This window comes from Periplaneta americana, chromosome 1, assembly GCF_040183065.1.
Source record: "Periplaneta americana isolate PAMFEO1 chromosome 1, P.americana_PAMFEO1_priV1, whole genome shotgun sequence".
Classification (NCBI taxonomy): domain Eukaryota; kingdom Metazoa; phylum Arthropoda; class Insecta; order Blattodea; family Blattidae; genus Periplaneta; species Periplaneta americana.
The window spans coordinates 203161976-203182132 of NC_091117.1; the positions used below are offsets into that span (position 1 = coordinate 203161976).

The window sequence follows — 20157 nt, forward strand, 5'->3', positions numbered from 1 at the left end:
TACAATAGAAATGAACAATTTTTTTGAAAATAATTATGGGTTTAATATTGTGTGTCACATACGAGATACATTATTAGATTCACAAAGTAGTTGTTCACCTGATGATAGTAAGATAATACCACAGTCTTACGGTCATGAAGCGCAATACGTAGTGAATATGCATCCATTGACACTTGAACTTGCTAGTTACTACCTACTATAGGATCGCCTCATCACAGATCCCTTCCCTAGCAGATGACAAAATATATTATACTTTTCTTTTCGTGGTCTTTTTTGAAAAATTAACACCTTTCCGTTATTGAAATATTAAATACATAAAGTTTATTTATTGTTTTCATGATGTATATAGTATATTTTGTAAAATCACCTTGCTGTATCATTCGGAAGAAGGATAACTCTGGCCTCTTTTTCTTACAATTTATAGCGCTACAAACGTCTCCTCCTTGTATCATATTATTCCAATTATTGTACAGTATTTTAGCCAGTAACATTTATTACAACCAATAACGAACATTTCACAGTTTACACAAGTTTTCCTTTTCTTCTCAACAATGCGGAAAACGGCATAGTCTATTGTTGCTAGTACTCCTAGTCGCTAGCCGCTTGGAGCGCTGTATCGCGAGAAATGCAAAAAATCACCTCAAGCTTCGTGACTGTATGTATTAGACTGTGATAATACTATATCATATTTCAGATTTGCTCCAGTAAAGTCATGGCTAACGAGAACGAATATTTTCAGATTAAAAACACCCTATTGTTTTTTTTCTAAACATAAAAGGAGTATTTCTTTTGATAAAATGAAGATGTTAATTGTTGCAATGAGGGTAGAATTATAATTGTATACTTTGTATGATATTTTTATATGTATGGGTAAATTATTTTAGTTTGGGATTTACGAAGTTTATAATTACACAATTTTCCTACGCCACTGCTGACCCATTTAAGTATATTTGCAAAAAATGTTGATTGCACTTATTTATGAGAACATATGACACATAATAATTCACACATTCTTTCAGTACTTTAGTCTTATTTAGATATTTAGGTCCAGTGTGACAAGGGTTAACATTAATTTTGAATTGAAATTTGGCACACTATCAAAATTTGCCAAAAGAAAAAAAAATAGGGTGGAGTGCGTTGAAATCACTCGACATTTTTATCTAACACCCCAAATAAGGACCACCTTAATATTATATATTATATATATATATATATATATATATATATATATATTATGAACAACTATTCTGGGTGTTATGTGAAATCTTTTGTACGCACTATCTGCAAAATAGTAAGATGATAATGATCATGGTCTACAGTAGGCCGTGATAATGATAAATATAGGGCACGGCCGACTTGATGTGCTCGCTTCGCTTCTCCTTTACCGGCCTTGACAATTCATTTTGATCCCTGTGTTAAAGCTGTAATCGAGAAAATATGAAATTCCCGCCAGATGGCACTAACTCCCAAGGTTCACTGAGGAATGTGTGTATGGTTTCTTGTACGATTATAATTAGTAATATTGCGCTTATTTCTACTGGTATATGAGTTTATTGTGATATGATTCAAAATGACGTATTGTTGTGTACTATTGTGTACTTCGAATAGAAAAAAAAGAGTGAAGGAGCAATATCATTCCACGAATTTCCGAGTGACAGGGAAAGATGATTATATTTCGTGACCATAATATTGCACGAAATGGAAATATAAAAATTGGAGTTGTATCCTTCGAAGAGGTGGAAAAATTCAAATATTTTATTTTACTTTAGTAGGTTATTTTACGACGCTTTATCAACATCTTAGGCTATTTAGCGTCTGAATGAGATGAAGGTGATAATGCCGGTGAAGTGAGTCCAAGGTCCAACACCAGTATTTGCTCATATTGGGTTGAGGAAAAACCCCGGAAAAAACCTCAACCAGGTAACTTGCCCCGACCGGGAATCGAACCCGGGCCACTTGGTTTCGTGGATAGACGCGCTAACCGTTACTCCACAGGTGTTGACAAAAATTCAAGTATCTTGGAGCAACAGTGACAAATATAAATGACACTCGGGAGAAAATTAAACGCAGAATAAATATGGGAATGCCTCTTATTATTCGGTTGAGAAGCTGTTGTCATCTAGTCTGCTGTCAAAAAATCGGAAAGTTAGAATCTATAAAAACAGTTATATTACCGGTTGTTCTGTATGGTTGTGAAACTTGGACTCTCATTTTGAGAGCGGAACAGACATTACGGGTGTTTCAGAATAAGGTTCTTGGAAAAATATTTGGGGCTAAGAGCAATGGAATTAGAGGAGAATGGAGGAAGTTACATAACGCAGAACTGCACGCATTGTATTCTTCACCTGACATAATTAGGAACATTAAATCCAGACGTTTGAGATGGACAGGGCATGTAGTATGTATGGGCGAATTCAGATATGCATATAGAGTGTTAGTTGGGAGGCCAGAGGAAATAAGACCTTTGGGGAGGCCGAGACGTAGATGGAAAGATAATATTAAAATGGATTTGAGGGCGGTGGGATATGATGATAGGGACTGGATTAATCTTGCACAGGATAGAGACCAATGGCGGGCTTATGTGAGGGCGGCAATGAACCTCCGTGTTCCTTAAAAAACCGCAAGTAAGTAAGGGAAAGATGCGAAAATGGCTTAAAGTGATTTCACGCCGAGACTTTGTTTCTAAAGCAACTCTCCATCTTCAGTCATTTGTAGTTTACATTTCAGGGAAGAAGATTATTCTAATAATGGGAAATTTAGACTATTAAAACCAAATGCTGTTCCAAAAATATTCCCTCATTATCCTAGGTGTAAGTGACAGACAACAGAAGACCATGACGAACAGTTATTAAAACTGATCTCCCTCCACCCAAGAAACGCAAATCTTTTAGTAATATTGGGTTTTCACTGTTCGAACAAGATGTTCCGAGTGGCTCAGCATCAGTTAATGATATTCCCTTCTTGCCAGTTGAAAATGACCATAAAGCGACGCAAACAGACGTTGTCAACTTTGTGAAGCTAAAAAGAAATAATTAACAGATTGCATGTGAAAATTACACAACTTAATCAGGTGTTACAAGAGAAACAAGATGGGATAACGAAAACAACCGAAAAACTCCTATTGAAAGGGATCCGTTAGATAAAGAACAAGAAAATGTATGGAAAGAGGCCGATGAAGGCAATATTCATGCAAAATTGATTCTAGATCAGCTGCTTAATCATCGAAAGAGAATACCAAACAAGAATATATTAGAAAATTTGTGTTCAGAAATTGAGCCGTTACTGTGTAGATGCCCTCTCTTGCAATGCCAATTTGTGATGAAGACGGCCAAAACGGACTTGCTAATATCATTACTGTGAAATTTGTTAGGCCTCTTCTAGATAACATTGCAGCAGCTTTAACTGAAAAGCTTGTTCCTTCGAAGAATGCGGCTTATAATCCACTGAGTCGCAAAATCTTGAAACTATGATTCTTGAATCTGCAATATCAAGTGGAATGTATCAGTGCAGTGAGTGAAATTATAAAACTCAGTACGAGTTATGGTAAATAATTACCCAAGTGATTACTTTGAAACATCGCAGTTTAGCCTAGGAGTGCTACTCAGCGAATGAACTACAAAATTACGCCTCTGTCATCATGTTATTTAAACTGAACAGGTTACTATGTGGTACCTTTCCTGCTTTTAAACTCACGCTTTTACCATAATTAACAGACCTAAACATAATAATACATATTATTTTCTTATTTATTATTTATAAGTGTTATTGTTACTCTTTAATCATTTATTTTAATTCATATTGAGTATTTCATCTGTGGACACCAGAGCTTGGCAGACAGCGCCAAGTGGTGGAATTGAGAAATTATCCAATTTCAAGAAAATATTACTATTGTCAAGGCCGTATACAAAAAAGCGAAGGGAACATCAAGTCTGCCGTGTATAGGGATATCTTATGCGAAGTTTTACCGTTAGATGGCAGGAACGTTCCATGCGGCGCAACATGTTGTAGGGCTATATTATGTCATATGCTATAATTGATTATGTTTCCTGCTTGTTGGTTTCCTGTGCGTGTCAAAATTATATTTGCAATTATTTTTATAACCTAGTATAATTTAATATAATTCAGTTTTTTCTTACCTTATAATTTAATTTAATTTACAATAAATAATAGCATAGGCCTAAACCTGTATAATATTGAACGATTCCCCGAGATGGATGGGGAAATCTGCAGTATGCAGAATATAGATACGAGTAAATTGAATGTTCATGAACCTAAACGAGAACTTTGAGAACGAGATGCACGAATAAAAAAAAATAGGAACTATGTCGTAGGTGAATATTGCCTTCTTTATTCATTGGTTTTTAAGTGCCGTAGGTACTCTAAAAACAAGATATGCTGTCATCAATGTTTTTTTTTATAGGGAAGGGACTATCGAGATTGAATTCTTCGTATTTTTTTCTATGTTGCAGTAAGATGAAGTACAATGTTCGATAGGTTGAAGTAATATGATCGCAGTAGTATCACAGTCTAATATATCACGATTATTCGTGTATTTTGTAGGTTAAGGACATGCAGTTTTGAATACTATGTAGGATGATTTTGAAAATTTGAAGTTAAAACCAGTGGCGAAGCTACATTCATGCAACTGGGTATTCTAAAATTCATACCTTATATTTTTTTTGTAGATAAACTCCAGTCGGCGTGTTTTTCGCTCTGCAAAGATGTCGATGATGCGTTCTTTGAAGATGTCGTCTCTGGAAAGACTGTTTAACAAACCCTTCTCAATAGCCAGAGTACTTAAATTGGTCAGTCTAGAATCTGACATGGAGTTCCTTAAAAATATCTTAACTCTCTTCAATGCACTCATACTTCGTTCACTCGACGCAGTAGATACAGGGAAGGTGAGAATCAGTCTTATGAGCCGCACTGTTTCTTGATAGATTTTTTCTAAGTCATTGTTCAAAAAATATTTCAGCAACAAACCTGCAGGCAAATGCTTTGTTTGGTCAGAATAAACGTTTGTGAGTTCATTTTGAAGCTGTTCACTGTCAAAGTATGGATACTTTTTTACCAATGCACTCAACTTAAGTAACGGAAACACTGATCTATAAGCAGGGAACTGTTTTTCATCGAGTAATTCAACAAAATTAAAGTTTTTAAGATCTTCAAATCTCGATTCCATCTGTGTCACTATGGTATCAATTATTTCAAAAGCTAGGACTTGTAGTCTCATAAATGATCCTGATCCTGCCTCATTGTTCAGCACCTTAGCATCTTTGATGCACTCCTCAACAGTTTCCTGATTTCTAAGAGATTTTACATTCGTTATAGCATATTTTACTTCATGATTGCAAATGCTGATATTTGATGTATACTTTATTTGCAACACACTGTATAAGTGGTCAATGTAAACAAATATTTTCTGATAAAAACACAACAAGAAAATGAAGGTTGGATCTTCTAATCTTCTTAACAAACCAGCAGCGCCATTATAGGAATCTCCATCCCAGTCTTCATCATTGTCAATAATATGAGACATCGCTCTTCTTAGTTCCTGAAAGTGAGCAGTTATAGTTGCTGTAGCTCTAGAGTGATAATTCCAGCGCGTAGTGCTTGCTTGAGGGAGTTTGAAACCTGCCTCTCTTAAAAGCATAGATCTTTTTGAAGATTTACTGAAAAATGTGTGAAAGGCTGTCAAATCATAAACAAAGAGACGAACTTTCTTAATCGTTTTGGCACCATACAAAAGTACCAGATTAAGTCTGTGAGCGTAACAATGAATGAACATTGCATTAGGGCACTGCTGCTTAATTATCGCATTAACACCACCACGAGAGCCTGACATCACTGAAGCACCATCATAAGTTTGACAGATGAGCTTATTTTCAACTTTGCTGTCTTTCATCACATTCAAGATAACAGTTGATAAACCTTAGGCGGTTTTGTCTTTTGATACATCAAAGAATCCTAAAAACCGTTCTTATACTGAATCGTTCACACAATAACGAAATATAACACTCATCTGTGATTTACAAGACACATCTAGTGTTTCATCTGCTTGAACTGACACGAATTCCGCCAAGTCTAATTCCTTCTGAATTGTTTCCTTGACTACTAATGTTGCACATTCAATTAATTCATTTTGGATTTCACTTGAAGTCCCTTTAAAGCCCGATATGGATTCCAACTTTTCTCTAACAAACTGCTCTTCTTGCGCAAGCATGTCCAATATTTCTAGGTAATTGCCTTTATTTTCTGACTGATCGCTCTCATCGTGTCCACGAAATGAGAGCTCTTGCTTTCCTAAGAAGCAGATGACTTGAATCAGTCTGCCAAGATATCGTCTATTGCGACTCACCATTTCGTTGTGCTTGAGACTCGAGAGCCGAGCCGCTTCTGATAGAGCATGCTCTATTCTGAGTTGTCCCAGAAGATGATATCGTTCTCAATTAAGAATATGTTTCTTAGAAATTTGATGTTTTCGTGCTCTACGATAGAAGCTTTTTCATACATGCAATCCCAGTTTCACTCCATTCTTTATTATCGCCTTCACCACCAAACAGAAGACAAACGTAACAATGCATCATGCCGGTCGTTACACTTGCTGTTAACCATTCATATTGCTCATACCACTGAGACTGAAACTTACTTGACTGATGTTTATCACGCTGTACAATGTTTAGATGAGGTTTTGGTCTTCTCTCTTTCACTGCACATTTCTCTTCATAGGGCAACGAAGAAAATGGTCTTGATTTCAGATACACTATTAGATCACTACACTGATCCATGTTTTTAAACTCACAAACAAACATGAACTGAAATACCGCTCTCACTTCACTTCATCGCGTGGTTATTTAAAGACGCTGCTGCTAACCAATACAGTCATGCTCCTGCGTCGAAAAGTGTCATTAGAAAAAGTTCGTTTTCACGAAGTATTCTTTACCAACCGTTAAATGTATTTTCAATTTTCACGTTCGTTTCAGTAGCTAATCTAATTCGAATTCTATACTATAAGTGTATTCGTAGTACCGAAATACCGCACCCACAGTTGACTGAATAAAAACGAAAAGTGAATAATGGATGATACACGATAATAATGAACACAACTGCACTTTACGGAAACAGACCGACGAAAAATGAATACTGTCCTCTAGTATAAGTATTGCAGATCTTTTTGTCACTTGTGAGGAAAGAGGACGTCAGCAAGCGAGCCTTTATGGTGATGGTCCTGTGCAGGATTGGGTCAAGCAAAGGGACTCGGGTAGACAAGGGAGGAACATTGACACCAAGGAAAGTATACTCACTTGCTTAGAAGAAATCGACCTGTAGGCGAGACGCCTCCATTACTTTTAAACTAAAATACAGTAGGTCTACTAAAAGAGGATGAACAAGAGAGATCGTTCTCAATGTATAAAATTTTATGAGGAAATAACCAGAATAGTAAAAAATAAGTAGCAGATGCAAACAAGATGTCTAACAAATGTGAAGGCCACACCTGTGGAGTAACGGTAGCGCGTCTGGCCGCGAAACCTGGTGGCCCGGGTTCGATTCCCGGGGCAAATTACTTGGTTGAGGTTTTTTTCCGGGGTTTTCCCTCAACCCAATATGAGCAAATGCTGGGTAACTTTCGGTGCTCGACTCTGGACTCATTTCACCGGCATTATCACCATCTCATTCAGACGCTAAATAACCTATGATGTTGATAAAGCATTGTAAAATAATTTACTTAAAAAATAAGAAAAACAAAGGTGAAGAGGATTTTGCCTGAACAAAAATAACATGAAGCTGAAGGATTATCAGGGAAGAAACGTCAATGCAGAAGACCGCTACTGATATTGACGACTTTGACAAATGGAGATCATAATAATAACAAAATACAATGAAAGCAGTAGTGATAGTGTTGTGGAAAAAATTTCTAACAATAACAATAAACTCACAGTCTGTAACGTTTTATTAGATTTGGTTTTCTTAACTTATTGGCATTATATGACTATTTACACGAGTTCTGAGTGTACTTCTACTGTCACGGCGTTTGGCAGGATGGTGTCTGTAGGGGGTTGCAGCTGGTTGGGAGACATACAAATTGGACAGTGACTCGCTTCTTTGCTTAACATTTAAAATTTCAGGGGCCAAAAAGATCTGCGATACTTTTTTATACCATAATTTCTCACACACTGACAGACTGCAGCTTTGCCAACCGTGGCCGAATTCGGCTAAACGTAGCTTTTAGCAGAATGGTCGTAGTCGAATGGCAAAGTGTAGCCGAATGAGATTCGATCGAATGACCATTTGTGAATACTCGATTTTATTTGTAAACACGTTCTTCTATCAAATTCTATTTTCTCACATTCTAATAACCATAAGAAGTTTCTCGCTTCCTCAAAAAAATTACGAAAACATAATAGAAAATTTAAGTTAGGACTGAATTCCGGACACTGCGACCATTATTTATGGCAACATGGTAAGGAAAACTTTATTATTTTCAGTTTCCTTTTCCTGTTATGTGAATTGCGCCCATTGTTTAATGGTCAATTCCTGGATTCGTGAATTCGCCGACACCTGACAGTGTCTTTGTTGGGAGTCGACTATGCAACAAAAATGAACTGGCCCTAAATTAATTAATGACATTTCCAACACATCCGCCTTCGAACATTGTAACTATAGCATAGGTCATAGATTCTGGTTATTACTCTGTGAATGTGTGTTGCTTCATTTTGGTATTTGTAGCTGAATTTCGGACCTTTGTAGCAGACTCACTGGTATTAAGGTTGGTAACGCTGAATGACAAGTCCGGAGCATGTCCAGAGTCTAGGCTCTTTCCAGACTTCACAGCACACGGTTTAGCATTAGTGACGTATGCAAGCACTCCGCTTGGCGCATGCGCATATGCTTTCTCTATCAGCTGCAGCGAGTCTGATTTGAAGCAGTCTCCTCATTCAGTGAGTGTATAACTCATTGGTGAGTAGCCATAATGTAGTTGTGCGCTGGTCCCGCGCCGAGGAGCTGGCGTCAATCCTTCCGTAACTAGAGAGCGTAATACCGAAAACTAGAGATTTCATTTACTTATACCAATGGAAACAGGAAAATGAAAATGCGCTTATTTCTTGAAAATCCCATGGGTATTCTAAGGCTCACAGATTACCCTTCAGCTTCGCCCCTGGTTAAAACATGGTCTTAATAATTAGTCTACAGTACTGTACATTAAAAACACTATTCACGAAATGGATTTCACTACGGATCATCCTGGACAATGAACATCCCAGTTTATAGAGAGTTTACTGCAGGCGTAAACTTCGGAGACTCCTACAACTACTGCATATAATCAAAGCTAACGTAGCTCGCTGTCGAGGTTGCATAATATGTTTTCATTGATTTTTCTTTTCCCTTCTCCAAAATGAAACTGTAGCCAGCAATTCATTACTTGAAGTAGTTACTTATGTTTAATAGCTAGCACTTTCGAGGCGCAATTTAATTCGTTACTTTTTAAGGTTTAAAGCATATATTCAGAATGTTTTGGGACCTGAATGAAGACAAAAAGCTTTCTCTGGTTTTTACATGTAGGAATGTAACAAAAATGTGGCATTTTGAGTTGTTTTTTAAGAGTCTTTAATATACTAATACACTACGTATATCCTCAATGTTTATATAACGAAAAACAAATGCATACGCAAAGCGCATCTCTCAAAGTACACGTGCGCTATCTGTTGGTGCTAGAATTCAGGATATCCCTCATATGCTGAAATACATTTTTCATAAGTTGGTTGCATTTCCTTTATCTGGCAAGTGGCAACCCTGCTTCCCGCTAAAATAATTCGAAATAGATGCATCATGGGATTGACCAGTTCTTTTCATGATGGAGCAATGCTGGGGTGTATGTGGTGCGAGTGTGTATATATGATATTTTTATTTTATTTACATTAATTTAAGTTGGATAGGACGTCTCTAAAGCAAAGAACAACAACAGCTTAATTTAATCATAAACATGAAATGAACGTATCAAATGGGTGTTTGAAAGATACAGAAAAAGGAGGGTAAATATGCCGAGGCGATGAAACCATCTGTTCGCAATGGAGGAAGACAAAGCGCACACACCGAAAGAGGCCGATGTATCAACTCAAGGTAAATTAAATTATTATTATTTTTTTGTTATTTTAGAAATAAGGTGAATGTTACTTATGTCCCGCCCACTATAGGAGATATAGGCCAGTTTTACACTAATCCTAAACATATTTAGTATAACTTGTTGCTTGTGGGCCATCCCAAACCGCGACCTCCACCCGTAAGAGCCCCGGTCCTTATATACCCGTCAGTCAAGGCCTTCTGACAAATAAAAGCAATTGACAATAGATATATTATATTATTACCCACTTCAGCGAGTACTGACGACCACTGCAAAATACGACAATTTGGTCCAGGGAACATTCTCTTTTGGCACAAGGATGATTTATGTAACATGTTTCTAAATTAGTCTTTTAAATACCGGTACATTCTTTAATATAATTTGGTCCAGGGAGCATTCTCTTTTGGCCCAAGGATGATTTATGTAACATATTTCTAAATTATTAGTCTTTTAAATACCGGTACATTCTTTAAGAAATCACTGAAAAACAAATGTGAATATAGGGATGTGGAGTGAGTACGAAATTATTATTATTTTTTGGCGCATCATTTTTACGTAAATAACGACAAATAAAAATTAACATGCCATATATTTTAAGAAATACAGGAAACAAGTATGAATATTATTCACCATTCTTAATGATATTGGGATAGAAAAAAAACGTATGAAATAGAAATTACATACAATTAATATGCGTGTAATAAACAATAAGCAAACCATCTTCGATTAATCATTTCAAAACAACGTGAATATAGCGTGGATTGTGTAGGAAAATAATTTCTTATACGTTACACCCAATGTGCATCATTGTTAACTTATAAAAACAAATGAAAATTAACATGGCATATAAATACTATTTGAAGAAAGATAGGAGATATTAAGTAATATTCATCGTTCTTAATGATCTTTGGATGGAAAATAAAAATGAAATATATATAAAATATAAATTAAATACAGGTGAGCATATAAAAAAAAACAGTAAGTAGAGTCATATCTGATTAATAAGCTTAAATTACTCCAGGTTTAGTGTAAGGGTGGTCTATATCTAACAATGTCTCCCAGCAAATTACTTAATTCATAAAAACAAAAAAATCATGTTAGAAGATTAAATTTGTGTATTTTCTCTGAAACTTTCCAAATATCTGTAGGCAGTCTTTTACATTAGGTTGCCGAAAATTGGTTTATAGCGTAACATTGGCAGTGATAAAAGTGTGAAATATTCGTTAAGTGGGCGGTGGATACTCTACATTGACCAGAAATAATTTAACACTAAGTGAACAATTTTTATATTCAGTTGGAAAGTACCAATCGCCCCTAACTATTAAACAAGTAGGCCTATAGTGCAGTTATAACATGGCGGTATTTCGGTGGAAGGTCTTGTCTTTACTCTCTCCCAATAGGCCTCATACTAAATCAACAGCATAGGCTGATGTATATTAATAATTTTGGGTGAATCGTCGATCCTGCTACTCACAACACGGAAGAAAAAGCATACTTGGGTCGTTGAAAATGACCACCGAAAAATTTGTAGCACACCATACTAGGGACACGCTGTGATCCGTTGCTTACGAGATATTAAAGGCTACAAGTTGGCGCATAGCAATAGCACGATCAAGAGTGGGTCTCTGAGCGTCATGACAATTCCTGCCGCTAGTTTCGCCTCGCAGTTAAATGATGAATAGTTCCATTATTAAGCATTGTGTATCGTGGAAATTCTTTGATTAATTTGGGAAAATTTCAGTATACGGATTCCACTGATAATTATATCTTATAAGGATAAATTTCAGAACACGGATTCCTTCCTTTCTCTCTTACTTCAGAATTTCAACCTTGTGCACACAAAATAAATTATTGGCACTGAAAAATGCCTTTTTGTAGGCATGATCATGCGCATTCGACAAACGCAGACAAATCTGCTCCGTTTAGTATTTTAAGATATAATTGTGAGAGAGGAATCCGTATACTGAAATTTCCCAGTACATAAGTAACCGTGGCCAGCGAATGTTGTCTATTAAAATCGTAGATATATGCAAGGCATACCAGAAGACTGAACAAATCGAATCTTACCTGTTAATCGCTCATTTTTCTTTCCAGATATTGGCAGTTCTGCGACACCTGTTTCAAAAGCCCTCTGCTGGATATACTCGACTAAAATTGACAATGTGTAATGGCCTAACGTAATTATGTAGGTATGATTTATTTAATGAGTGGAGTTGTGTAAGTATAGTGTATTAAACATGATAGCCTATAAGTTAATCCATTTACTTAATCTGTGCAGGTCTAATTTTATTGTAGGATATCGATGGTGGGTTTGTGAGAATTTATGTTGGGCTAGATTGAAGAATGGATGATGTCGTAAGGTTGACGTCATCGATGACTATGATTAGTTTTCTTTTGTGTTTGCTGGAAAATATTGGGCGTTTTATAACGATGGTTGGTGTACTACGTTATTTATGACTGTGAATTCCAGTGATTAGATTGGTACATGGGTAATTTCCATACAGCGTGTTCCGAAGCTCACCAGACCAGTGAACAACAATGACGTCACGCTGTAAAGAAATAGGAACAAAACTGCTGGAAGGATCAATGGCTGTCATGGCGACTGTATAAGTTGTTGTCTGTGCTACGCTAGCAAAATTTTGCGAAATTTCCTTACTGCCATCTCGTTCAAAGAAAAGAGATCATAAACAATTTATTTCTTGAACCGGCAGTATTAATTGTTCTGTTGACATGTTCGCTCATAAGCCATTAACATATTGTTTTTGCGTTGTGCCCTAGATCATATATGTAACAGATATGTCGTGCTTATAGGCTTTGAGGTTAACAACTTTTGTCAGGTTTACTATGCTGCCATCTAGTTGTTACATAAAGAGTCACGTCATAATTCCCATTTGAATTGCATTAGCGACTGTGCTGCTATCTCGTGTTCGTTTACGGCGGACGGGTGGCGATCCTGGCGGTTGTTCTCTTCAAAGTGCTGCCGATTTTAACGTAGCGAGGAGTTATCTGTTACATATATGATCTAGGGTTGTGCTCATTACAAACAATACAGCAGAACCAAAGCAGAACACACCTCCATGACACAACAGTGCACGATGTAATTCGTCTGCTAATTCCCGCCCTATACAAGAACCAACCAGATTCATTGATGGCGGCTGATGGAGACTACCACCACCTCTGCAAGCTGATGGCACCGGTGTGACACCAGTGGAGCACACCAGTGGAGCATCAGTGACTCCATCGGTGAAATTCGGAACACCGTGATGCCATCAGATTGCTCAGTGCTGAGATTCGGAATACGCTCATGGTGACACATGTAACATTTTCAACGCCAATGCAATGATTTTAAACTAATATTGAACAACCTATAAGCCTCTGAGGAAAAGTTATAATGGTATTTATTAGTGAAAGGGATCCACAATGCAGGCACAATTTCCTCGTTAGGAGAATTAATTACAGGCTTCACAATATTACATGTGACACACAAACATTTTCTTGCCAATAACAAATGGTATATTTATTAAAATGTTCCTACACTTGTGCCAAATCAAACTATATAATTAAATCTGGTTGCAGGTAAAAAATAGCACATCGTTTAACATATAAATGCTGTAATGAAGTTTCTGTAAACATATGAACACTATACGATGAAAGAGTAATGGAACGGAGAAAATTCTCTCCGGCGCCGGGATTTGAACCCAGGTTTTCAGCTCTACGTGCTGATGCTTTATCCACTAAGCCACACCGGATGATGACGCAGAATATCTGCATGAAAATATCATATGTATTTCGGTATATTAATAATATATATGATATGTGTAAATCACTTGTGATTTAAGACGGCGCTTATTCCGCCGGATCCCGGCCAACTAGTCACTCATAACGAGTGCACCTCAGCACATGTGTGGACTTCAGTCCTTCGTTCATAGACATCTATGATGTAGTGCAGAGGGCGGCCACTAGAGGGAACCCAAGAGTTGGAACTTAAACCTGAGACAATTCTGTCCGATGCCGGGGTGGTATCCGGTGTGGCTTAGTGGATAAAGCATCATCACGTAGAGCTGAAAACCTGGGTTCAAATCCCAGTGCTGGAGAGAATTTTTCTCCGTTCCATTACTCTTTCATCGTATGATGACGCAGAATATCTGCATGAAAATACCATATGTACTTCGGTACATTAATAATATATATGAACACTAGTTATAAAGTGCAATAATTAGGTAAATGCTGTGACACACGAACATTTCATCTTACATAAGCTAGAAACAAATTTATCTGTAATATTGAACATTTATCTTAATATCTCTTTTCATAACATTACATTAAGAAACATTTATTAATCTAAAATAAGTCTTCAAACTTGAAATGCCCACTGTTATTTACAATAATAGGTGGTAGTATCTTTTGCAAAATGTCTTGTGATGAATACACCAACTTGTCCAATTTTACAGGTCATTTATAATGCTTTCCATCCCTTACCATCACAGATACTTCAAATTCTTCAATGTCACACATAGTTACTACCTCTCCTGAATAAGTGACCTCATCATACATGATTAAACACCAAGTGAAGACTCGCTCTTGGCAATACTGCAAGCTGTCTCCTTCTCTATCAATTGTTTTTCTTATGAGGACAGTGATAGTATGATTTGCGGTGAATGTTCATCAGTGTTTCTGAATACAGCTACCTTCAGATGTCCCAATTTGCTGATGCAGTGAGCATTGTGTATTCCAGGAATTGGTGGAATTGTTGCATCTCACATTGATATTAGATTGTTGTATTACATTAAAAAAATCTCTCTAGTTCTTAACAACTTTTCTTCCACGCAAGATATGTTGCCATACGAACATCTTGACTGTTGCTCCTACTTTGTCATGCACACCTTTCCCATGATTGGACTCAAGAAGACTCATTAAGATAATTGTCATTTGACATTGTTGCCATCATATATCTACTGCAGCACCATCAGTCCAGGCAATTATCTTAGGATTAGAGCTATTGTTGCAGAAATCTTCAAGAATAGCTTTGTTGAAAGCTTTAGCCTCAGACATGGTACTGTCATTGCAAGTTATCTTGAACCTTACATCCCCTAAGTCTGTCTTTGGAACTGCTCGGTACGGCATGTACTCATCAACGTAACGGCACGGCAAGGATGCCCCTCCCTCGGGTAACGTGACTCTTTTCAAAAAACGTTGGTTCTTTTACCTTACGGCTCTCTACTGTAAAAGAACTTGGTTCAATACAGACATCATCTTCTCTCGATCCTCCGATTTTGAGAGGAGAACATAGTTTCATAGCAAGCTTTAATTAACCTGTAATGAGTAAGTATTTAAATATAATCGTGTGTACACTCCTCCCTCATCCGGGCTGGGGACCGGCAATGGAGGAGTTACTACATCTACTTCTATACATTATATAGGCCTGCATGACTTACACCTTCAGCTAATAAGTACATATTCTTATAACAATATTTTACAGGCTTATTATTTGAATTTACATTAATTTATAATTATACACAATCCATATCCCTATCATTGCTGCCCATCATCGCTTGTTCCAAAATTAATTATTTCGCCAATGGCATCATCCATTCGGAATTATCTTCTTAATCGTAGGTACTACTTTCTGAACACGATAGAATTCTTCGATTGTATCCCGAGTAACATGTTGATCGAAGTCGTCCACTTCAACTTTACACAAGTCTAATTCTGGAATGAAATAATATGTTTAGTAGAACTATAAGAAAATAATAACTTGCAACAGTAATTCATTATGTCACTCTCAATACACACACTATTGTACAAAACTATTATAGCAATAATTTCTAAACATTAGATACCTATTCTTTCTCGGAGTAGTGTGAGGTTCATTCGGTTGTAATTCAATATTATTTTTAATTCTTTTCACGGAACTAATACTTTTGCCAGAGTATTTAGCCGCTCTCTCATATTCCTTAGCAAGAGGTTCCAGCAAATATTTGTTTAATTTTTCCTCCTCGCAACGCTTAATTTTATTATATTTGCGATAATTCCTCTTTCTCGGCTATGGATAACAGCGTTACTTTTTCTCCGTGGTGGTGTGATTTCACCATAATTACTACCCTGTGGTTGCTGCTCCATGGTAACACTACTGGTACGCAGTGAAGGAAATAGTACTATGTTTCTTGACAAGAGATTATGCTGCGGAGCATGCGCAAACAACTCAGTTGGCTCCACCCGCGTTACGCGCTTCCTTCCCTCTGCCCCTCTGCCCCCGCTCAGAAGGTTCAAGATAACTTGCAATAACAGTATGTCTGGGAGCATCAGAAATAACAGCATAACACTGAGAGTGCAGCTCATAGATAGTTACTGATAATTAGGGACCGGATTTTTATGTAATATCAAGGTGTGAAATATGTACATATTTATGTAAGGAAAATAAGCTGAATATGTACCAAAATATGTAAAATCATGAAAATATTTAATATCAATATCTGGCAGGTATATGATAGGTACGACTCTCCAGTTGTGATTTCATAGAACACCCGATTTTTTTTTACCGCACGCTTGACACATTACTATTTTTCCATCGCAATCCATGATTTTATTTTTGTCGTTAGGGTTGAAGATACAGGGGCCATTTTAGTTGGTTAAAAGCAGTAGATAAGCTCACTTGCACTTTATACTGTAAGTACTAAAACTAGAGAACTGAGTAAAATGAATAACACAAGAGTACTGCAAGCACTGTTTCGCTTTACTGGATTAGGAGAAAATAAGAGGAGATGTGGGACACGTGAATTTTAGCTGCTCCCTGTAAGAAACAAAGTACTGTACCTACTAAAACCTCAAACTATAGGCATTTGCAAATTCTTGTTTGAAAAGTGACATTCCTGTCTCATTGAGAAGGGTATGATTATTCCAGCCGAGAACCATACTTTCTAATTCCTCGGAAAATCCCATTTCCGTATAGGTCTACTAAATTTAAAGTAAAGAGGTCAAGCAATAACCTGAAAAGCTATTATTTGAATCTTTCAACATCTTTCCAGTTTATTCCTTTACTCGAGCTTCTTTTCAAAAGTCTGTTGACTTTATTGCTGCTCATGTCACACTTGACACGGGTTTTCCCTGGAAGGATTAGGAAGAGGATGGGTAAGGTTGCAAATTCCATGGGAATGGCTTGTTAAGATGTGTGCAGAACAATTATAGTTCGAGATAAATCATGTAGTCCTCATCCCACTCCACCGCAAGAGTGATTTTTACAATACAAGGTAATTGTATGAGAAAGGTTGCCTTTTGTTCACTCACATTTACAGCGGGCGGTATGGAGTGAGTGTCTCGATTACTTACTGGAACTAAGGATGTTAAGTTTCGTCCCGAAATATATCCTTTCTTGGGTAGGTAAAAAGATTTTTTAAATGTGTGTATTTAAAATTGTAAACTTCCCCGGCAGAAGTTTTTTTTTTTTTTTTTTTTTTTTTTCATTTTAGAGAATTAAAATGAATAAAACCCCTGAATATGTAGATTTATGTAATATCAAGCCATAATATGTAATGTGGGGTAAAGATGTAAAATATGTAGTATCAAATTTTAATATATTAATGGTAATTACAAGATTTGCAAAGATTTGTTATTTATATACGGTTAGGTTGAAAGGAATATAATATGTAATTACATAAAAATCCAGTCCCTACTGATGAAGCTGGATCATTAACCCAATGGGCCGCCATCACTTCATTCTGATGATTAATAGCAAAATTCTCTGCAAAATCAGTTTTCATTATCACGGTATCTAACTCCAGCTGGTCCTTCTGCTTCTGCAATTCCTCTGCTTGCTTTGTTATATTATAGAGGTTATCGTTTATTTTTATTAGTTGCTTACTCAGAACATTCTTCACTTTATGATATCCCAGGATGTATCTGTCAACTTCCCTTCAATCCACTGATCCACTGTAACAATTGGCCTAGACTCTTCCCTGTTTATAAGCTCATTAGAGATACAAAATGTAATGGTTTCTAGAAACACTGACCTTATTTTTTTTTTTTTACAATCTTCCCATCTGAGTTTGGGTCGTCTGTTTGACCTTTTGTCTTCAAGTGTTGAGGTAAGTATTCTTTTCCTATCTGATTGGTCATTGGATCTTATAACATAACCATCTCATTTTAGTTTATACTTTGTACTTTTATATATCCATTTCTCTCTGTTGGTTATACATCTTGCTAGTGTATCATATTCACCATTTCACATTTGTAGGTTATTTACTGATATAACTTCAATATTTCTTTGAAAAATATTGATTATTTTGTCATCAGTTTTTATTACTGTTCATATATTATAAAAGGATGAGTTTAATTAATGTTTTATATATAAAAAAAGTAATTTTAGTTGTTAGCAAATTTTTATGTGCGTAATTACTGAATAAATTGACTTGTAGATTCTGAATATGGAAAGAGAAATCCCTGTACATAGACAGAGACAAATGGCATGGTCAGTACCATTTTTTAATGTGTAAGAAAATTGAATGTAAGAGCGCAAATAGCCTAGATGCTGATACAATAGAACTCTGATTAACTGATCGGCAGATTATCCGACTCTCTCTCTTCCTCCCCCTCCCACCCTTCATTTTTATTTTGCTGCAGAACAAAATATGAAGTCCTGTAGATTGTTAGTACGTATTTTTACGTTACAGAGTTATTAGAAACCTTTTACACAGTGTCTAGTAAGAATGCTTCCACGTTCTTCAAGTAACAGGAACAGTTACTTCTTATTTGTGGGAGAGGGTGTTTTTTTCCAACTTGTAAAATAGTCACTACAGTATCTACTTTCAAATAAATGACCCTAAGAACTTTCTCACAATTGCAAACCCATGCACCAATCAGTATTTGTCCTACTGTTCGAGTGGTTGTACTGTTTACTTTCTATGCAAAATGTCTTCCATGATCGTCGAAAGAAAACATGTTGTGGTTAGTATCGAAAAAAGTGTAAATAATTGAGAGGTTTGGAAAAGTAGAAACTGTAGCTCATGTCAAATGAGTACGAAAATACAAACAGTGATAAAGTGAATAAGTACGAGAATGTATATCTACAACACGACTTCTATCTTTCCACAGTCAACCATTAGGATTCCCTTGGCCCTTAAAACTCGTCATTGACAATTAGTGAACTTCTGATCCACTAACTAGCATGTTAAAAGCATGACCACGGAGAAAATAACGAAATTATAGGCCTAAGTGTTAGGCCTATGCACATAATTTATGAAAATCTCTTATAGTACGGATTATCCCATTTTTTCGATTAACCGTTCAGCCCAACCCCTTCATTACCACGGATAATAGAGGTTATACTGTACTATCTTTAAATACCCTACTACCACTACCACTACTTTCTGTATATCAAGGATGCTAAAAACTTGTATTTCCAGAAAGATATCTAAATCCAATTTCTTTTTGCACTCTAACAGTACTCTCTCATTGTACTTGAGATAATGAGAAAATAGGAAATGCATTAACTCCATTAATGAATTGTGGGATGTAAAGGACAGTGAAAAGCGCCTCTTACAGCCTCTCCTGTCCTATTCCCAGCCTCACCTTCACGTGGTACATCCTGATGGTGCAAACGAGGCTCTGGGGACCGAGTCACAGCGGTATAACTGTCAAAACTACAGAGGAAATGCTGTAGAGCAGTGTTCTGCAACTGGTGTGCAACGGCACACTGGTATAACTGTCAACACTACAGAGGAAATGCTGTAGAGCAGTTTTCTGCAACTGGTGTGCCACCGGCACACTGGTATAACTGTCAACACTACAGAGGAAACACTATAGAGAAGTGTTCTGCAACTGGTGTGCCACAGCACACTGTTGTAACTGTCAACACTTCAGAGGAAATGCTGTAGAGCAGTGTTCTGCAACTGGTGTGCAACGGCACACTGGTATAACTGTCAACACTACAGAGGAAATACTGTAGAGCAGTGTTCTGCAACTGGTGTGCCACCAGCACACTGGTATAACTGTCAACACTACAGAGGAAACGCTGTAGACCAGTGTTCTGCAACTGGTGTGCA

The 20157-nt window shown here is 36.7% G+C and overlaps 1 long non-coding RNA gene across 1 annotated transcript; it reads left to right on the forward strand.

Moving 5' to 3' along the window:
- The first annotated feature begins 9858 nt into the window (after window positions 1–9858).
- LOC138706550 (uncharacterized) lies at window positions 9859–12552 on the forward strand. The gene is made up of 2 exons (XR_011334024.1): window positions 9859–10119; window positions 12215–12552. It is a non-coding gene; the product is annotated as an uncharacterized lncRNA (long non-coding RNA).
- The last annotated feature ends 7605 nt before the right edge of the window (window positions 12553–20157 follow it).